Source organism: Lipotes vexillifer, unplaced genomic scaffold (assembly GCF_000442215.2).
Source record: "Lipotes vexillifer unplaced genomic scaffold, Lipotes_vexillifer_v1.1 scaffold1077, whole genome shotgun sequence".
In the NCBI taxonomy this organism is placed as follows: domain Eukaryota; kingdom Metazoa; phylum Chordata; class Mammalia; order Artiodactyla; family Lipotidae; genus Lipotes; species Lipotes vexillifer.
The window spans coordinates 205,379-223,706 of NW_006784237.1; positions in this window are offsets into that span (position 1 = coordinate 205,379).

Below are 18,328 nucleotides of genomic sequence, written 5' to 3' on the forward strand. Positions count from 1 at the left end.
TGGTCAGAATGCAAACGGTATTACAGAAATGTTTTTCTTTTGTTCCAGTTTTATTCCCCACTATCAACTGTGACCTTTAAATTGGATAAAAATCATATGAATAGAGATGACTGATTTCTTTAAAGAGCATTTTATTTACTAGTTATAATGATATGGTTTTATAATGGTATCAATTGCCCTGAAGGGCCTGCATTTTGTTTTGAAATCATACGCGGTGATGGCCTAAAAGTGTGGTGTCAACACATTTTCTGGATCTTAAAGGTATACCTTTTGTTCACTACCCACACTTTTAAATTTTGGTCATAGAACTGAACTGATTGGTTTGTTAGGAAAGGCAAGAGAAAGGGAAAAAGAAATAATTAGAGCAAAACTGTGGTGATAAATGTTTTATATAGTTATGTTAGAAATTAAAGACCGGTTCAAGCTGAGGCTGAGTGGTTTTAACAGTGGCCCTTGAAGTTTTATGACAGCATTTGGGCTGTCAGTTTGCTCTACCTATTTATACTCTGGTCTTTCTCCAGCCATTAACAGCTGGCCAGCCACTCCCTTTTGCCCTGCGAAGATAGCCAAGCAGGCGGGGTTAGCTTCAATGCCTTTTAAAAGAATCATGACCAAAAAATTGACTTTAAGACGCTTTTGAAAAACAAAGGTTCTCAAATTAATTGGTTGGTATTTCTGTCTCGTTCGATTCCTGGTATTAGATATACACCTCTATTAAAATCAGGGAATGCAGTCAGCTCCCCAGGCACTGACCCTTTCTGCAGCTGTGATTTGGCAAAGGCCCTGGAGATTCTGTAGCCCAGAGGCCACATGTCCTGAGCGGGTACCCTCCTCTTTCACAGCAGCTGAAAAACCACCGCATGGAGTATCGTGCGGAGGCCTGAATCCAGCCTTTTTCCTTCCACTCAGACACGCTGTCTGGTGTGGGAATTGCACCCCAGGGAAGCAAACATCAAGGTTTCAGTCATTCGTTGAAATACTGCTCCATAAAGCACCATCTCCATTGTGCCAGGCCAGGCACTGGGGCAGGCACATGTGCATGTGTTTCACTTCTCTGGGCTGGGAAGTTGCTAGAGAAGCAGGGGGCCGGGAGCTGCGAGCTCCAGGGTCTAAGGTTTCTAAGAACGAGTGTGTGACAGCACAATACATTTGACGTCCCATTGGTTTCGAGTATTAATTTTTGTAATGCATACATTATTCTAAGTCAGACAAGGGATTTTTCAACCAGTATGGGGTTATATTCTTTCTGAGAAAACAGATAAAACCCAACTTTAGACCTCAATAAGGAAATGCAACGTAAGTTCTAAGTCGAAAAACTCAAGGTGCCCCCAGGACGCTGGACCAGAGTGTGAGTCAAGTTCGGGGAAGGTGAGAGTCTGATTCTGGAGGCCGAGACTGCCAGGTCAAGGACAGATACCAAGAGGGGCAACTGAGGCCCAGAGAGGACAGCTACTGCTTCTATCTGGATCAATTACACCATGGCGGAGGAGGCAGGGCAACAGGCAAGAAGGAGGCTGAGATTTTTTTTGTTTTTAATCTATTTTTTTCTTTACCTATTTCACAAGTCTGACAGCATCTCTCCAAGGTCATTGGCCATTTTGTGCTCTACGTATGATGCATTCCTGTGTGCAAATAGTACTGTACACTGTGAGAAACAGGCATCTTCAGCCAGGCCTACACAGTGCAGAACAGCACACCACACGCAGGGAGTAAAACATGCTGCTTCCCTGAAGACACTTGAAAAAGCACGTGAGTCCAAAGGTGATTCAAAGAGCTGGTTCAAATAGCTATTTTGCCTTGACTGCTCTGGCTCAGTAGAGAAAAATTCATTGCAAAAGCAAAACAAAAGTATTTCAATCCTGATACTCGAAAAGAGGCTCCTGCAGGGCAATATTTACCTGGTTCCAAAGACAATTCACTCATAGAGAAGGCTGGAAACAGTTGTAAGCTAGGAGATTTTCTTACATAAATCACCACGCTGTATGTCTCTCAGTATTCACAGGCTAAGGATTCTTTCAACTGCTATGTGTTCTAGATGCACCAAGGTCAACGTGTGGCAAAGGAGAGGCGGGCGAGGCTCGTGTCACTCTGGCCCCTCTCCTCAGTGTTGCCGATTTACCTTGTTTTTGACCTCTACGGTTTTGTCCCCATGATCCTGCGGTCGGCAGAATGATAGCTCCCCAACGATGTCCAGATCCTAATTCCCAGAACATGTGGATATGTTACTTTACATGGAGAAAGGGACTTGACAGGTGTGATCAAGTTAAAGAGGCAGGAGAGTCAGAGAAAGAGACGTGACAGTGGAAACAGAGGGCAGAGTGGTGCCATTACTGGCTTGGAAGGTGGAAGAGGGCCACGAGCCGTGGGATGCAGGCGGCTTCTAGAAGCTGGAAAAGGCAAGGGAATGGATTCTCCCCTAGAGCTTCTAGAAGGAATGAGGTCATGCCGATACCTTGCTTTTAGCCCTTAAGACTCGTTTTCTGACTTCGGACCTGTAGAACTGTAAGAAAATAAATCTGTATTGTTTTAAGCCATTAAGCTTGCAGTAATTTAGCTGAGCAGCCATAGAAAACTAATTCGATGCCTCATCACATATCTGTGAACGGAGGAACACAGTCATATAGAGTTCTTCTCAGCACCTCTGGTGGTTGATGCCTGGAGGTTCCCGATCTAAAGGTGCTAGGGAATCAGGTGCTGACCACTGCGGCTTCATTCGGAGCCAGGATACAGCCATCTCCTCCCGAGCTGCAGTAAAGTTCGTTCCTTGGATGCTGGGACACCTCTGCTTCTGCACGGGGGAGTGTGCATTCCTCATTTCCTCACATTTGCTGCTGCTGTGCCCCCGGCGTCTGCAGTGTCATCCAGAGCATACGGCATGTTGTGTGCAGTTTCCTCTGTCAGGGAGGACCTTGGTGCCAAAGAATGGGTTTTGAGGCAGCGTTGGTGAAGTGTGCCACGGTGGCAATCTGACCTTGGTGGCAGTCCACATTATTCACACGAGTTGTCACTGACTCCATGGTAAACTTCTCCTAGGGTGGAATGTCCAATGCAGTAGTTCTCACGTACGCTTTGATCAAGCTGCCTTTCATGGCAAGATAAAGGGCAAACCAGCTTCTTTGGGTCTTCCATATAAAATGGGGCCCAACGTAAAGAGTATGGTTCTTTCATATTCCTTCAGGATATCTGTGCACATCCACAGTGATATGGGGAAAGTGATGACTGACCAAAATCCACCCGCAAGGTTCCAGTCTATACTGGGCTCTTCCTGAGGGAACTGGGAGAAGCCAGACTTGAATGTTCTCATTCTGACGCTGTCAGTCAGCTATCAGAGCCCAAATCACTGCTCTCACTTTGCCAGAGCCGTAGTCGCCGAAGGGTGCATTGATATTTTTTAAAAGCTCTCTGGGTGATTTTAACACACAGCCACGGTTACGAACCACCATTCCAAGAGCTTTCTGTATTAAGAGTTTTACGATCATTACAGATTTTAATCCTCAAAATATCTCTATGAATTAAGTATCACTAATATCCCCATTTCACTGAAGAAGAAAGCAAAACATGGCAAAGTCACTTAATTTACCCAAGGTCACACAATAAGCAAGGGACAAAGCTGGGGTTCAAACCCAAATCCAAAGCCTGAAGCATATGGCTTCCCTACTGCCTCGGGCAGAGTTGCATTCTAAGCACACGGCAGAATCCCTATTACCCAGAAAATGCTTGTGGAATGCGTAAGTAAAGTGGATGACAAAACCTATTTGTGAAATGGGTTTTCAGTTAAAATATTCATGGGTGTGGGTCCAATATTACTTTTTAATTTACAAAGTGCTTTTGTGCACTGTTTGTTTGCATGTTTATTTGTGTAACTTTTTTCTCTAGACCTTAATTTTTCATTTTAATTCTTAAAAGCCTAGAATTAAAAAACTATATACTCAGAGAACAAATAGTAGCATTTTTATCCCCCAAATCTGTGAAAGATGATCATTTATTGAGTGCTCCTATATTCTAGGATACATAAGTAATGTAAGTTCCAAAATTATGGGGTTTTTTTAAACAGCTATATTTCTTATATTAAGAAATTCATTTTTAGATAGTCCAGAGTTAATCTAAAATGATTAAAATACATAAATTTCATTTGATTCCACTTTTAAAATACTGATTTACCTTGACAAAAGGCAAATTCTTCACTTTTATAATGTAGCATAAATATATATTTCTTCCGCAGAATCTTTTAAATGGCAACAGTGTCACCTGCCTGACTATTTAATGAGTGAGAAGTGAATTCTTTTCCTTCTTTCTCTGTAAATCCGAAAACCCCTTTAATATTAGGGAATGTAAGGGGACCAGAAAGGAGACTTTTTTTTTTTTACATTTAGAGTAATTTGTTATATGGTGGAATTTTTTTTCTATGAAAATATAAGAAACTCAGGAGATACAAAAGCTGGTTTTGTACAAACTGCTTGTGCACTAAAATAAGAACAGAAAGTGGAGGAAAAGCAGAACAGCAATTGCAAATTGCCTTTCGCATTGTAGTTGAAGGCACTTCCCTGTTCAGTAATTTTAATAACGAAATCCCCCTAGCCATCCTCCTGGTCAGTTTGAGCATAATTTAAGCATTTTCCCCTTGGGTTTATACCTTCATGGTTTCACATTATGTCTAGTGCCCTGCCAAGACTTAGATGAGTCTACCGTAGTTAAAAACTAGACTCCAAAGCAGCTAGAAATTTGTTTTTCCTGTTTCAAAACAAACTTCTATTTACAGTCACCCTATCATTATTTTAATTTTTAAATTCAGCTAGTCATTAGTAGAATTATAGACCACTCAGAGGGAGAAAGTTCAGATTAACTTTGTGGTATTTTCTTCTCCAAATTCTCAGTTAAATACCTGTAGACATTGGTTCTCAGCCTGTAGGGTGAAGGTCTCTGAGGCGCCAGGATGTTAATGTGGGAAATTCTTAGCTTCCTGGTGGCTGTTCACTGAATAGCTAAAACGTCACATGCACAAATGCACCACCATCCTCCAAAGGCACGTAGATGTTAATGTGATTCATACAACTCCAATTCATTTAAAAATCTTAGCTAAGTCACTCTAACTTACAACTCCAATTCATTTAAAAATCTTAGCTAAGTCACTCTAACTTTTTCATAATCTATCTGCTGAGTCAATTGCTTTGGGGGAGGGATGGTATTATGTCACATTTCTTGAAATTAAAAATAGATCCTCACCATTAAAAATGAAAGCAGATACAGAACTAGATAAAACAGCCACGCCAGTCGTCACTTCTTCCGATAAAAGTACATGAAGATAGCAGTAAGTACTGACCCAACTAATTGTCAGAAGGCCTACGTGCTTCTCTCAGGTCATAGGGATAGCTCTGGGCACATAACCCCAAATATCTATTTTTAAAAAATGATTAAAAGACAGTTTACGTGATACAGACAAACTTTATTTAACACTGCATGAAGCAGACAGTCTCCTTTTGGAGAAACACCAAATGGGGTGGAAGGCAGTAAGCTTTTATAGGATAAGGAATAAAGAACAGGGGAGAGAAAAATAGGAAATATAAGATTGGCTGTGGCTACATAGTCATCCTTGTTTGGGGCGAAAAGGCCCAGAGTTGGCTTGGCGTCTGAGCCTTGGCCAACTGGATATTCCGTGCTTCTGGTCAAGCAGAGCATTTACAAGAACGCATAAGTTATAGTTTCAGTTTGCTCACGTGTCGCCCTGGGCAAGAGGGGCTCCATCTTGGGACTTCCCTGGCGCTCCAGTGGTTAAGACTCTGTACTTCCACTGCAGGGGGCGCGGATCCGATCCCTGGTCAGGGAACTAAGCTCCTGCATGTTGTGTGGCACAACCAAAAGATTAAAAACGAAAAAAAAGAAGAGGAGCTCCATCTTGGGCCTAGAAAGTTATTTCGACGTATGGCCAGAGAATTTTTGGAAATATATTTTAGATCCCTTTATGTTTGCAGAGCAGAGGGCTTGTGCTCCCTCAAAAAGTAAGGCACACGGGCCTTGTCTTTATTCTGTGACTTGCTAGTGATGTTGTGTCTTATGCAACTTATTCAGTCTGTCAGACGCTTGTCCCATAAGGTTCTGCAGTCACACGGCGCTGTCATTCATTCCATGAATTTTAATTGGAGACCCAAGGTCTGCCAGCAATCTGGGTTCAGGTTAATGACAGAGAGTTCTGTCCTTATGCAGCTTTTAGAGGTTTTTTTTGCTTGTTTGTTTGTTTTAGTTTGGGAGTGTGATATTGTTATTTACAATAAGAAATACTTATTTGTATTTAAAATAATAAATATATATTTATACATATAATATATATAATAAATATTATCCCCTTTCTGGCAGAGCCCCTAAAACCCTTAGCATTTCCTAAGCGAGGAATAATAAACATATATTTTTATATACATATATACAATAAGAAATATATCCCATTCTGGCAGAGCTTCTAAAACTCTTAGAATTTCCTAAGCCAGGAGATCGATAAAGTTGTCTTTTGTTATGTTTTGGAAACACCTAAGGATGGGGGCCCCTGAAACCAACCACGCACTTCCATTCCCTCCTACCCGCCCCACACTTCCAGGGATGGAAATGGGGCTGGAGATTTGAGTTCAACTGTCAATGGCCAATGATTTAACCAATAATACCTATGTAATGAAGCCTCCATAAAAACCCAAAAGGCTAGGGTTCAGAGAGCTTCTGGGTTGGTGAACACATCCAGGTGCTGGGAGAATGGTGAGTCCCTTCGCACATACCTTGTCTTACTCATCTCTTTTATCTGTGTGCTCACCTGTATTTTTACCATATCCTTTTATAATAAACTTGTAAACATAAGTAAGTGTTTCCCTGAGTTCTATGAGCTGCTCTAGCAAATAATCAAATCCAAAGAGGTGGAGGTCATGGGACGCTCTGGTTTGTAGTCAAGTCAGACAGAAGTTATGGGTAACTCGGGGACCTACTACTTGCGATTGGTAATTGAAGTCGGGGGCAGTCTTTGGAAGTGAGCCCTTAACCTGTTGGATCTGACACTATCTCCAGGTAGACAGTGTCAGAATTGAGTTAAATTGTACGACACCAAGCTGGTACCATGGGGAATTGCTTGGTAGGGGGAAAACCCCCAAACATCTGGTGACCAGAAGTGAAGTGTTGTGTGTAAAAGCGAAGGAGACATACAGGAGGGAAAGACTGGTTTTTCCAATACAGGGAGTCAGGAAGCAAAAAATAATACAAATGAATATACAATATAATTCAGCAGTGGTGCACACTATGAAGAAACATAAAACATGGTTAAGGAGAGGAGAGCGAAGGAGGGACAGGGCTGCACTTGCAGATAAGGTTGTACGTTATTCTCAACCTCTTAGGATCTGTCACACAGGAGGACTCAACAGCTGTTGTCTCTTGTTATCATTAGCCCCCTTATACTGACCTGGGTGTTTGGTCAGCTCCCTACAACCAGAAGGTCCAGGAGGAATGATTTCAGCCATTGGCATTTCAGATCCTAAGGCAGCGCAAATGGCCCTCCCCTCAGGGGTTGATCTCCTACCTACGGTTGATCCTGGGTTTTCCTCTCATCTCAGTGAGTGAATACATGTAGTTAGTCTCATCTGGAAGAGCTGCAATTGCTGGTTATTAAGCAGCATAAAGGCCCCGCTGTTCTCTCCTGACCAAGGTCTTGGTTGGGGTCATTCCAGTCTACCCCAACCAGTTTTTTTAAATTTGAATCTCTGACACCCAGTATTGGGTCTCAGTTTCTTCTTTCCCAGAAAGCACTGGGCTCCTTTTGTAAATTGGTTCACAGGATTCGACAAAGTCCAAAGTCATGGATCCCTAAAGTTTCTGTTTTATTTTTCCTCCAGGAAAAGTGTTTATTGCTGTTCATTTACATAATGGAGGGAGCATCACTTTACTGACTTTTCCCCCCCAAAAAAGGTCTCATCTAAGATGACTTTCTGTCAGTGCCCATGTAGAAAAGGAGTTTCTGTCACTTAAAAAATAAAATAAAATCTATCCTACTGCATGAAACCACTGCTAAGCAGGAAGTCCCAGTCTCATGGACTTTGGTGCTGTGCCTCAGACATGCTTGGTTCAAGTAGCTGACTGGTTCTCTCATTTACTAGCTTTGGGAATGTAGCAAGTATTTAACCTGTCCTCACATATGAAACAGGGACACCACAGCATCATCGATGGAAGAAACTAACTCTAACTTGCTGAAGGCAAAAGAGGCAATAATGAGGATTCTGAAATAATCAAATAATGAAAAACAAACAAAATGAACAAAACAGGCCTTGGGCAGGACCTGCTAGGATCTGGCCTGTAGGATGACTAGATTCAGGGGCTGGGATGCTGGCAGGATTCTACTTCACATCTCTGTTCCTCTCTGAGGGTTGGTTTTATATTTTCAGATGTCTTTATGAGGTGGGGACATGGTCTGCTGATACTTGCAGGTAATATTTTTACAGAACTTAATCACAGAGATAAGAAAGGCTCTTTCCCTAATTCCAGGAGAAAATGTCTAGGGAAGGATACTGAGGGGCCTAGTTTGGGTCTCAGGTGTGTATCCCTGAACCAGTTACTGAGATCAGGTTAATGGGTTTCTCTGATTGGCTCATCTGGAATCACGTGACCTCTCTCATGTCCCGGGACACAGGAAACCATAATGATCAGCCCTCACCTGATCTGTGGGGTTAGAGTCAGAGTGGCCTATTTCCCCAAAGGACAGGGAAGACTATTAACTACAGATGGGGTAGGGGGAGACTGTCAATAAACCTATTCATCCTCGCAAGTTTCTTGTGAGAGTTCAACTAAAGGAAGATCAGTGGAGACACATTTTGTATCAGAGGCTCTACAAGCTCAGAATGTTAGGGGCAAACTCTTCTTAGTTAGAGCCCAGCCTACTGGGCAACCAGTTTTAATTCCAACACTGAATAAATGACTGATTCTTCAGAAGAGAATAAGGGGAAAATTTGACTGCTGTTTTAGGAGTCATGTTACGTGAAAGATTACTTCTCTTTAAACGCCAGGATTGCCTTGTACATAGTGAGATGCTCACAGTGTGAGAGGTACTTGGGAACTGAGACCAGCCAGGGGAGAGGGACTCCTCTGTGCTTTATTAAGCCTATTCCAGGTATTATCTCAGCAAGAGCTCTGACTTGTTCATTAAAATGAGGGAAACAATAAATGCTGCAGAGGGTGTGGGGAAAAGGGAACCCTCATGCACTGTTGGTAGGAACATAAATTGATATAGCCACTATGGAGACCAGTATAGAGGTCCCTTAAAAAAAATAAAAATAGAACTACCATACGACCCAGCAATCCCACCACTGGGTATATACCCTGAGAAAACCATCATTCAGAAAGACACATGCACCCAAAGTTCATTGCAGCACTATTTACAATAGCCAGGACATGGAAGCAATCTAAATGCCCAACAACAGATGAATGGATAATGAAAATGTGATACACGTATACAATAGAATATTACTCAGCCATTAAAAGGAACAAAATTGGGTCATTTGTAGAGACGTGGATGGACCTAGAGAGTGTCATACAGAGCGAAGTAAGTTAGAAAGAGAAAAACAAATATTGTGTATTAACACATGTATGTGAAATCTAGAAAAATGGTATAGATGGTCTTATTTCCAAAGCAGAAATAAGAGACACAGACATAGGGGACAAATGTATGGATACCAAGGGGGAAGGGGGTTGGGTGGGAGAAATTGGGAGATTGGGACTGACACGTATACACTATTGATACTCTGCATAAAATAGACAACTGAGGAGAACATACTGTATAGCACAGGGAACTCTACTTAATGCTCTGTGGTGACCTAAATGGGAGGGAAATCCAAAAAAGAGGGGATATATGTGTATGTATAGCTGATTCATTTTGCTGTACAGCAGAAACTAACACAGTATTGTAAAGCAACTATACTCCAATAAAAATTAATTTTAAAAAATTAAAAAAATAAAAAGATGGGTGAATCATTGTGATTGTTAAATGAATATATATTTAAAAAAAATATATATATATATATATTGTCTAGCCAGACACTATAAAACTCTTAGAGGAAAACATAGGCAGAACACTCTATGACATAAATCACAGCAAGATCCTTTTTGACCCACCTCCTAGAGAAATGGAAATAAAAACAAATGGGACATAATGAAGCTTAAAAGCTTTTGTACAGCAAAGGAAACCATAAAAAGATGAAAAGACAACCCTCAGAATGGGAGAAAATATTTGCAAATGAAGCAACTGACACAGGATTAATCTCCAAAATTTACAAACAGCTCATTCAGCTCAATATCAAAAAAAAACAAACAACCCAGTCCAAAAATGGGCAGAAGACCTAAATAGTCATTTCTCCAAAGAAGATATACAGATTGCCAACAAACACATGAAAGAATGCTCAACATCACTAATCATGAGAGAAATGCAAATCAAAACTACAATGAGGTATCACTTCACACCTGTCAGAATGGCCATCATCAAAAAATCTACAAACAGTAAATGCTGGAGAGGCTGTGGAGAAAAGGGAGCCCTCTTTCACTGTTGGAAGGAATGTAAATTGATACAGCCACTATGGGGAACAGTATGGAGGTTCCTTAAAAAACTAAAAATAGAACTACCATATGACCCAGCAATCCCACTACTGGACATGTACCCTGAGAAAACCATAATTCAAAAAGAATCATGTACCACAGTGTTCATTGCAGCTCTGTTTACAATAGCCAGGACATGGAAGCAACCTAAGTGTCCATGGACAGATGAATGGATAAAGAAGATGTGGCACATATATACAATGGAATATTACTCAGCCGTAAAAAGAAACGAAATTGAGTTATTTGTAGTGAGGTGGATGGACCTAGAGTCTGTCATACAGTGTGAAGTAAGTCAGAAAGAGAGAAACAAATACCATATGCTAATACATATATATGGAATCTAAAAAAAAAAAAAAAAAAGTTCTGAAGAACCTAGGGGCAGGACAGGAATAAAGACACAAACATAGAGAATGGACTTGAGGATACGGGGAGGGGGAAGGGTAAGCTGGGACGAAGTGAGAGAGTGGCATGGACATATACACACTACCAAATGTAAAATAGATAGCTAGTGGGAAGCAGCTGCATAGCACAGGGAGATCAGCTCGGTGCTTTGTGACCCCCTAGAGAGGTGGGATAGGGAGAGGGGGAGGCAGACGCAAGAGGGTGGGTATATGGGGATATAAGTATATGTATAGCTGATTCACTTTGTTATACAGCAGAAACTAACACAACATTGTAAAACAATTATACTCCAATAAAGATGTTAAAAAAATAAAAAATATATATTTTTTACATAAAGATACATACATAATTGTAAAATACATACATATATATATATATACACATAATACAAAAGAAAAAGTATAAGCTCTTAACACATTTTCTCTCTCTTCCCTCCCTGAGCTCACATCTTTGAATACAAGTGAAGTATACAGTAGTATGCGATAGTATATCACTGTTTTGGAAAGCTTGGAGCACTGTGTCTGAAACTGATCAGGTGCACCTAATGTCAATTGCGTCAGAGCCTAGATCTCTCTTCCTCCTAAAGGATGACTTTTATTCACACAGCTGTCCTTTCTGCCTCCTTGCAACTCTCTCTGGGAATGATGGGACTGTTTCAAAGACAATCGAAGGAACTCAAAATTCTGAGTGTCAGAAAATACAGAAGAAGGATTTTTTAACGCGTTTCTACTCGTGGTTTGGCAGTTCCTCAAGCCCACTCTGAATCTGTTCTTATTTCTCTGCAACTGAATCTCTTCTCAAGCGAAATGTTCAGTTATTCCTAGCGGCATCTCCCACATTTCGTACACATCTGTATTACCCAGTTGAATGAAAATAAAGGCACACCCAACATTCCATTCTAGGGGAGGGAAAGCCTTCGGATACATTGAAGTGGAAAATGTGCATTTCCTTGAATTGAATTAAGATTCAGACAGCTTCAGAACAGGATGTAGTATCATATAACCACTGCCTGCCTAAAAATGCCCCTGTGAACCTATCATCTACTTCTAGTTACTTTATTTAGTCTGGAGTCTTTGAAGAGAAGTTAAAACTGATAGGTAGAGGGAAATAGTATACCTTTAATACAAGAAGAAATCTTGCTGTCAGCAATTCTCAGACTACTAATTCTGCCGGGGGAAAAAAAAAAAAAAAAAATGTGGGACTTAATTTATCCATGAGAGAATCTTTACTACCTGTGCTTTATCCAGAGGCATTTAGTTATCATTAACTTCAGGTGCATTTACATAGTTGAGTTGTCTCAGGCTGAGAGTTTTTCGGAGAGCTTGAGGACTTAATGAAATAAACTGACTTTTAATTTTTTGATAAACCATTTCATGGGAGATGAGAATTCATTTGCTGAATAATGAACATGGCATACTCCACTTAATTATTTTTCCAGACTCTCCTGTCTCATGCCTGAATCAAGGTTTTCAGAAGTATAATTAAAACATTCAGAGTATATGGTAAGGGAAAAATAGGATTGAGACATGTTTAATTCCTCCTAAAATAACAGAAATGAATATGGATGCTTTGAAACTGTATTTCAGGTACTGGGCTAGGACCTGGCACACTGGGTTTATATTTTCTTTTTTTTTTTTTAATATTTATTTATTTATTTATTTGGTTGTGCTGGGTCTTAGTTGTGGCAGGTGGGCTCCTTAGTTGCGTCTCCCTGGCTCCTTAGTTATGGCATGTGAACTCTTAGTTGCGGCATGCATGTGGGATCTAGTTCCCTGGCCAGGGATCGAACCCGGGTCCCCTGCATTGGGAGCATGGCGTCTTAACCACTGTGCCACCAGGGAAGTCCCAGTGGCACACTGGATTTAGCATCTAAGTCATAAACGACCTTGGTAGAATCAGTCTTGGTATGATGGTAAGGGTAGCCGCGGGTTAAGAATGAATAGGAGATGGGCAAGAGGACACCCTAAATGTAGTCCCCTGTTTCAAGGGGCTTGATTTTTTAAAGGGAAGGCATTTATTTTGTGGTCTGTACTTTACTTTAAAGTACTTTAGCAGACATTGTGTGTGCAAATATGTGTTTCAGTTCTTTTCCATCCAGACCTTAAGCAGGCAGTTATTCTAATTGGAAATACATACTCCAGCGGTGGTTATGGTAGCATTTAATCAAAACTCTGCCTTCAGAGGCAGCTACAGGTGCCTTAGCGATCTTTTATCTCTAATACTGGAGGTTTTGATAATCAGCGTAATGACTGTCAGAATTGGGTTTTCCTTTGTGAAATCCCAGGTATTAGAGATGTGTAGATTAGTTAGAAAAGTTTTAGGGGCATTCTGACCTTTGTATGAGCAAGATATAAAATAATGGTGAAGCTCCCTAAGCTTGATTTTTATGCAGCCACATGTCCAAGATAATGAATGGGATAAGGTCCCCTAGGAGAGGGGAGCTGGAAGAGATGGGATCCAGAATGGAAGTGGCTGCACGAGTTCTGGACAGGAAGAGGAGGCCTGGTGGTTGGACCTGGAGTCTGTAGTTTGCTGGAAGCCTTTCCAGGTTTTACTAATTCGTAGCTCTGAGGCTGTGGGGCTGACCTCGCCATGGATTTCCCCTCCTCTCTCCCCATCCCTGGGCAAGTGCCTGGTTCTAGGTATTCAGACCCTTCTCTTTCTTCTAACGGGTACAGCCTCTCCCCTGAAGCAGACTCAGAGAGACTCTTAAGACTGTCGATGAATTCATCTTTCTGGTGAATGACTGAAACATTATCTAGAGTAGAGCTTAGAAATTATCCCTGTTTATAATTGTTGTTAATTGATATGTATAACCACATGTATCATATATTTTGATTGGCATAGAATTGCTTTAGGAGTCATGTTTGTTTGGTAAATGCGAATCTTTACATTAGCAGATTTTTCTTTCTTAAAATGATAATAGAACAAATTTTAGGAGTGAAAGAGTATGGCAGTTAACCAAAAAAAGAGATCAGCTACTGTGTTAATGCTAAGATAGAGCTATCGATAAGGTCAATGAGCTAAGATAGATTGTGATAAAATTAACAGTGCGCAATGGCCTTTCACTGGGAACTTGACGTTAAAATTTTGCGTATTTCTTGTGCCCACTATATCAACCATAAACTGACTTTTCTAAACACAGTCTAGTCAAAGGTAACTGAAAGACCTATACCCTGGAAGGTAAATAAATGGTTTAATTTTTTTCTCACCTTTACAAATATCTAAAGGTATTCTAAAGACCAATATTTTGTTGCATGAAGCAATAATGCTGGTGAAGAAAATTACTACTTGATGTCTAAACAGTGAAACGGAGCTATCATGCCTCTAAGTAAATGGCATAAAAATGGATGTTTTTTATTCCAGGAGATTAAATCCACATTTTTCAGAAAGAAAGGACAGTCAAGAGATGGACTTCCCTATAGTCCAACAACATACATGTGGTTACTAGTACCCTCTTCCTGTATAATCACACTCAGTGGTATATGTCACAAGCAAAACACAGGATACTAGTATAAGCAAAACGAAGAAAAGTCACAGAGGTAGAGGAAAGGAAATCAGTAAAATGATCTCCATGAATGTTCCTATTTGGATTCCTTGCAATGTGGAAGAGAAAGGCAGAGCCAGTGCCTAAAAGGCCAAGAGCTCCCAGTTTAGGGAACCATAGAACAAGGGGATTCAGAGAATCCTTACATGGAGTAAAACCAGAATGTGAAGCTCTGTGCTATGTACCATTCCACGCAGCATTGTATAGGCTTTGATTTAAAAAAAAAAAACATTCTTGGGCTTCTCTGGCGGCGCAGTGGTTGGGAGTCCGCCTGCCGATGCAGGGGACACGGATTCGTGCCCCGGTCCGGGAAGATCCCCATGCCGCGGAGTGGCTGGGACCGTGAGCCATGGCCGCTGAGCCTGAGCGTACGGAGCCTGTGCTCCGCAATGGGAGAGGCCACAGCAGTGAGAGGCCTGCGTACTGCAAAAAACAAAAAGAAAAAAAAATTCTTAAGCATGGAAAACATCGAATAAATTACAGTTGAAAAGGGGAATATGTTATACAGTCAGCATCTTTAGGATTTGAACGTTACTTACAGAATGAGAGATTCCACGTGTATCATGGCTTTATCAGTTCAGAACTAAATATTAGGCCAAAGGACAATTTATCTAACGAGGTCACAGGGATGAAGAGGTCCTAACATTTGCTGCAGTTACATAGACCACAGTTCACGGTTGTGCATTAATCCTTTTTTCACCCTTCTCTGATGGAGAATCCTTGGCTTTGAAAAATGCCTTCGTTTAGGAGCCAGAAATGGTGTAAAGCAGTGCCACTCAAAGTGTGTTACTATGACCGGTCTGCAATGAAATCAGCCCAGAAATTAAAAGTTAGCATTTAGGAACTTTTGAGCAAAGTGACAGAGTAATTTGGTATCTAATAAATCTAGTAATAAAAAATGGGGCTTCTATTTTTACATATATTAGTTTTCACTGTCATTTAATTTTTCTAATAATTCATTGCAGATTGGAAAAAATAGCTGGTTCTTCACCACACATACTTAGGAGAGCATTGCCATAGACCATAACTGAACCGTAATGATTTTTAGAAACCGGTATTACCGTCCAAGGTCCATAACTCTGTTAATAAGAATTTTTGGATACAAAAAGACTTGTGACATCTGAGGTTGTCTAAGCTCCTTCCTCATAGAATCTCAGGCTGCAGCCCTCCATGACAAGAGAGAGTCTTACAAAAAACGTTTTGTGAGCTGTTGACTCACTAATCCTATATTCCAAAGTCAAAACTCTATTTTGGGGTGACTTACCTCTGCCAAACTTCCTCTAAGCCCTTTTGTCTTCATTCCAATCTATAAAATCATACCAGAGGGCCCCCCAGTCAGAGAAATAACATGTGGATTTCATTTTTTCAAAGAAACTCTTCACTTTTCCATGACTTGTCATCATTAATGAGCCTAATGCATAGAGAGCTACAACACGGAAATTTCAAGACTCACTTATACTTAGCTTTGTAAGACATTTATATGCCTTTTAAAAAAGTGTTCGTCTAAGCTGACTTATATACAGTTAACGTTCGCTGACAGTTCTGAGCAGAGCCCAGTGGAAAGTAGTGCAAGGAGGCCAGGCCGAGATTTTTTTTTTTTTTCTTTTTGAGTCTTTTAAAAAATTTATTGATCTGGGTTTCCCTGGTGGCACAGTGGTTGAGAATCCACCTGCCAATGCAGGGGACACGGGTTTGAGCCCTGGTCTGGGAAGATCCCACATGCCGCAGTCCCAGATCCCACATGCTGCAGAGCCACAACTAGGCCCGTGAGCCACAACTACTGAGCCTGTGCGTCTGGAGCCTGTGCTCCGCAACAAGAGAGGCTGCGATAGTGAGAGGCCCGCGCAGCGTGATGAAGGGTGGCCCCTGCTCGCCGCAACTAGAGAAAGCCCTCGCACAGAAACGAAGACCTAACACAGCCAAAAATAAATAAATAAATAAATAAATAAATAAAATTTTTTAAAAAATGCATTGATCTGCTAGTGAGTCATCTAGGGGATGGTAATTAAGAGTTGACAGTAGGCACAGACCTCTCTCTCAACCGACTCTGTAACAAAAGGAGAGGCGCACCTTCTGTCCTGTCATGCTGCAAGGAAGGGACCAGTCCTCAGTTGCTCCCTCAATCAGAGCAGAGGATAATAACTAGTGTCGGGATAATTAGCAAACAATCTAGAAAAAAAAAAAGTTATGTCTCTGCCTACATCAATTTTCCGTAAATTAGTTAACCTGTAAGTGGGTGGCAATGGCTTCTCTAAGCAAACACCAATGTAGAAACCTTAAGGAAATAGAATGATAGCTTTGACTTTACCAAAACAGTCACCAAAAACTCCACTCTCAATTTTAATTGAAAGAAAGCATAAATTAGAAAAACATATATGTGACATAGTTGACATAAAAGGAAATAAAGAGATAGACCTTTAAAAGACACATTTGGAAATAGGAAAGCTATAAGGGAAAGCTATATTTTACTGCATAAAAACATTTTAGTCTTTATGGAAAAATCGTACTATAAGGCCAAAAGACAAACCATACACAGGAGAAAATATTAGTAACATGTAGATAGATTAATAATAGCAAACACATATAGCACTTACTATGTACCAGGTGCTGTTCAAGACACATAACACATATTAACTCATTCAATCCTCACAAAGATTAACAATGCTTAATGAGGCAGGTACTATTATTATCCACTTCATAGATAAGAAGACAGGTCATGAATGCAAGTACACGGACAAGATGGAATTCAGATCCAGGCAGTGTGGCTGTAGGGTACATTCTCTCAGTTGCCATGTAATCGTACCTCCTTGATCCAGGACGTACTTAGTAAAGTGACTCAGTTACAGCCATTAAAGGCAAAGCATGAGAAACGGGAGGGAGGGTGGTAAGAGGGAGGAAAGAAGGAAGGAAGGGAATAAAGAAACCAAAAAAAAAAAAAAAAAAAAGGAAAATAGAACAAGAAGAATGTCCACAATTTTTAGAAAAGCAAGTGTAATGTAATCTTTTTGTGGAATGTATCTGTATAGAGTGTTGTATGAAAAGATGGTCAACCAATTAGTGGTGATTCCCTCTGGTGATTTTTTTTTAACATCTCTCACTCAACTTTTCTCTATTGTTTGAATACTTTATCTTGTGTGTGAGAGGAAAAAATATATATATTATATATAATATAATATTACAATCTAATTGTATATAGATATAATAAAAGCTTTAAAATGTTAATACTGTACATGGTGTTGGCAATGATGTAGACAATTGTGTGGAGTTGAGAATATAAATTGAAAATTTTCTTAAGGTCAATTGATGATCTTTAATAAAAAGGTTTAGAATTTTGTAGCCCAGAATTTAGAATTTTGTAGCCCATGTAGCCCAGAACGTCTACTTGTTTTTATGGCACCAATTTAAAGTGGCTCTTTATTCTTCAAGACATACGTTTTATTTTCGACTCACAACACTGCTCGAGTGCAATAAGAATCACTCAAGTATACAAAGTACGAGCAAATTTAAACAACTGCAAACTTGTGAGCTCTTCCTTCCCCTCCCCACCAATCCACCTTCTCTTCTTTGGGGGCATGCAATTGGCCTACAGGTGCCATGTCAACCTCCCTGCAGGTAGATCACATGACTGCGTTTGGGTGATGAATGCCATTTTTTTCTTAACATCTTTATTGGAGTATAATTGCTGTACAATGGTGTGTTAGTTTCTGCTGAATGCAATTTTTGGGATGAGGTGCTAGTGAAGGAGCTGTGGCCCTCTGTGCTCTCACCGCTCTT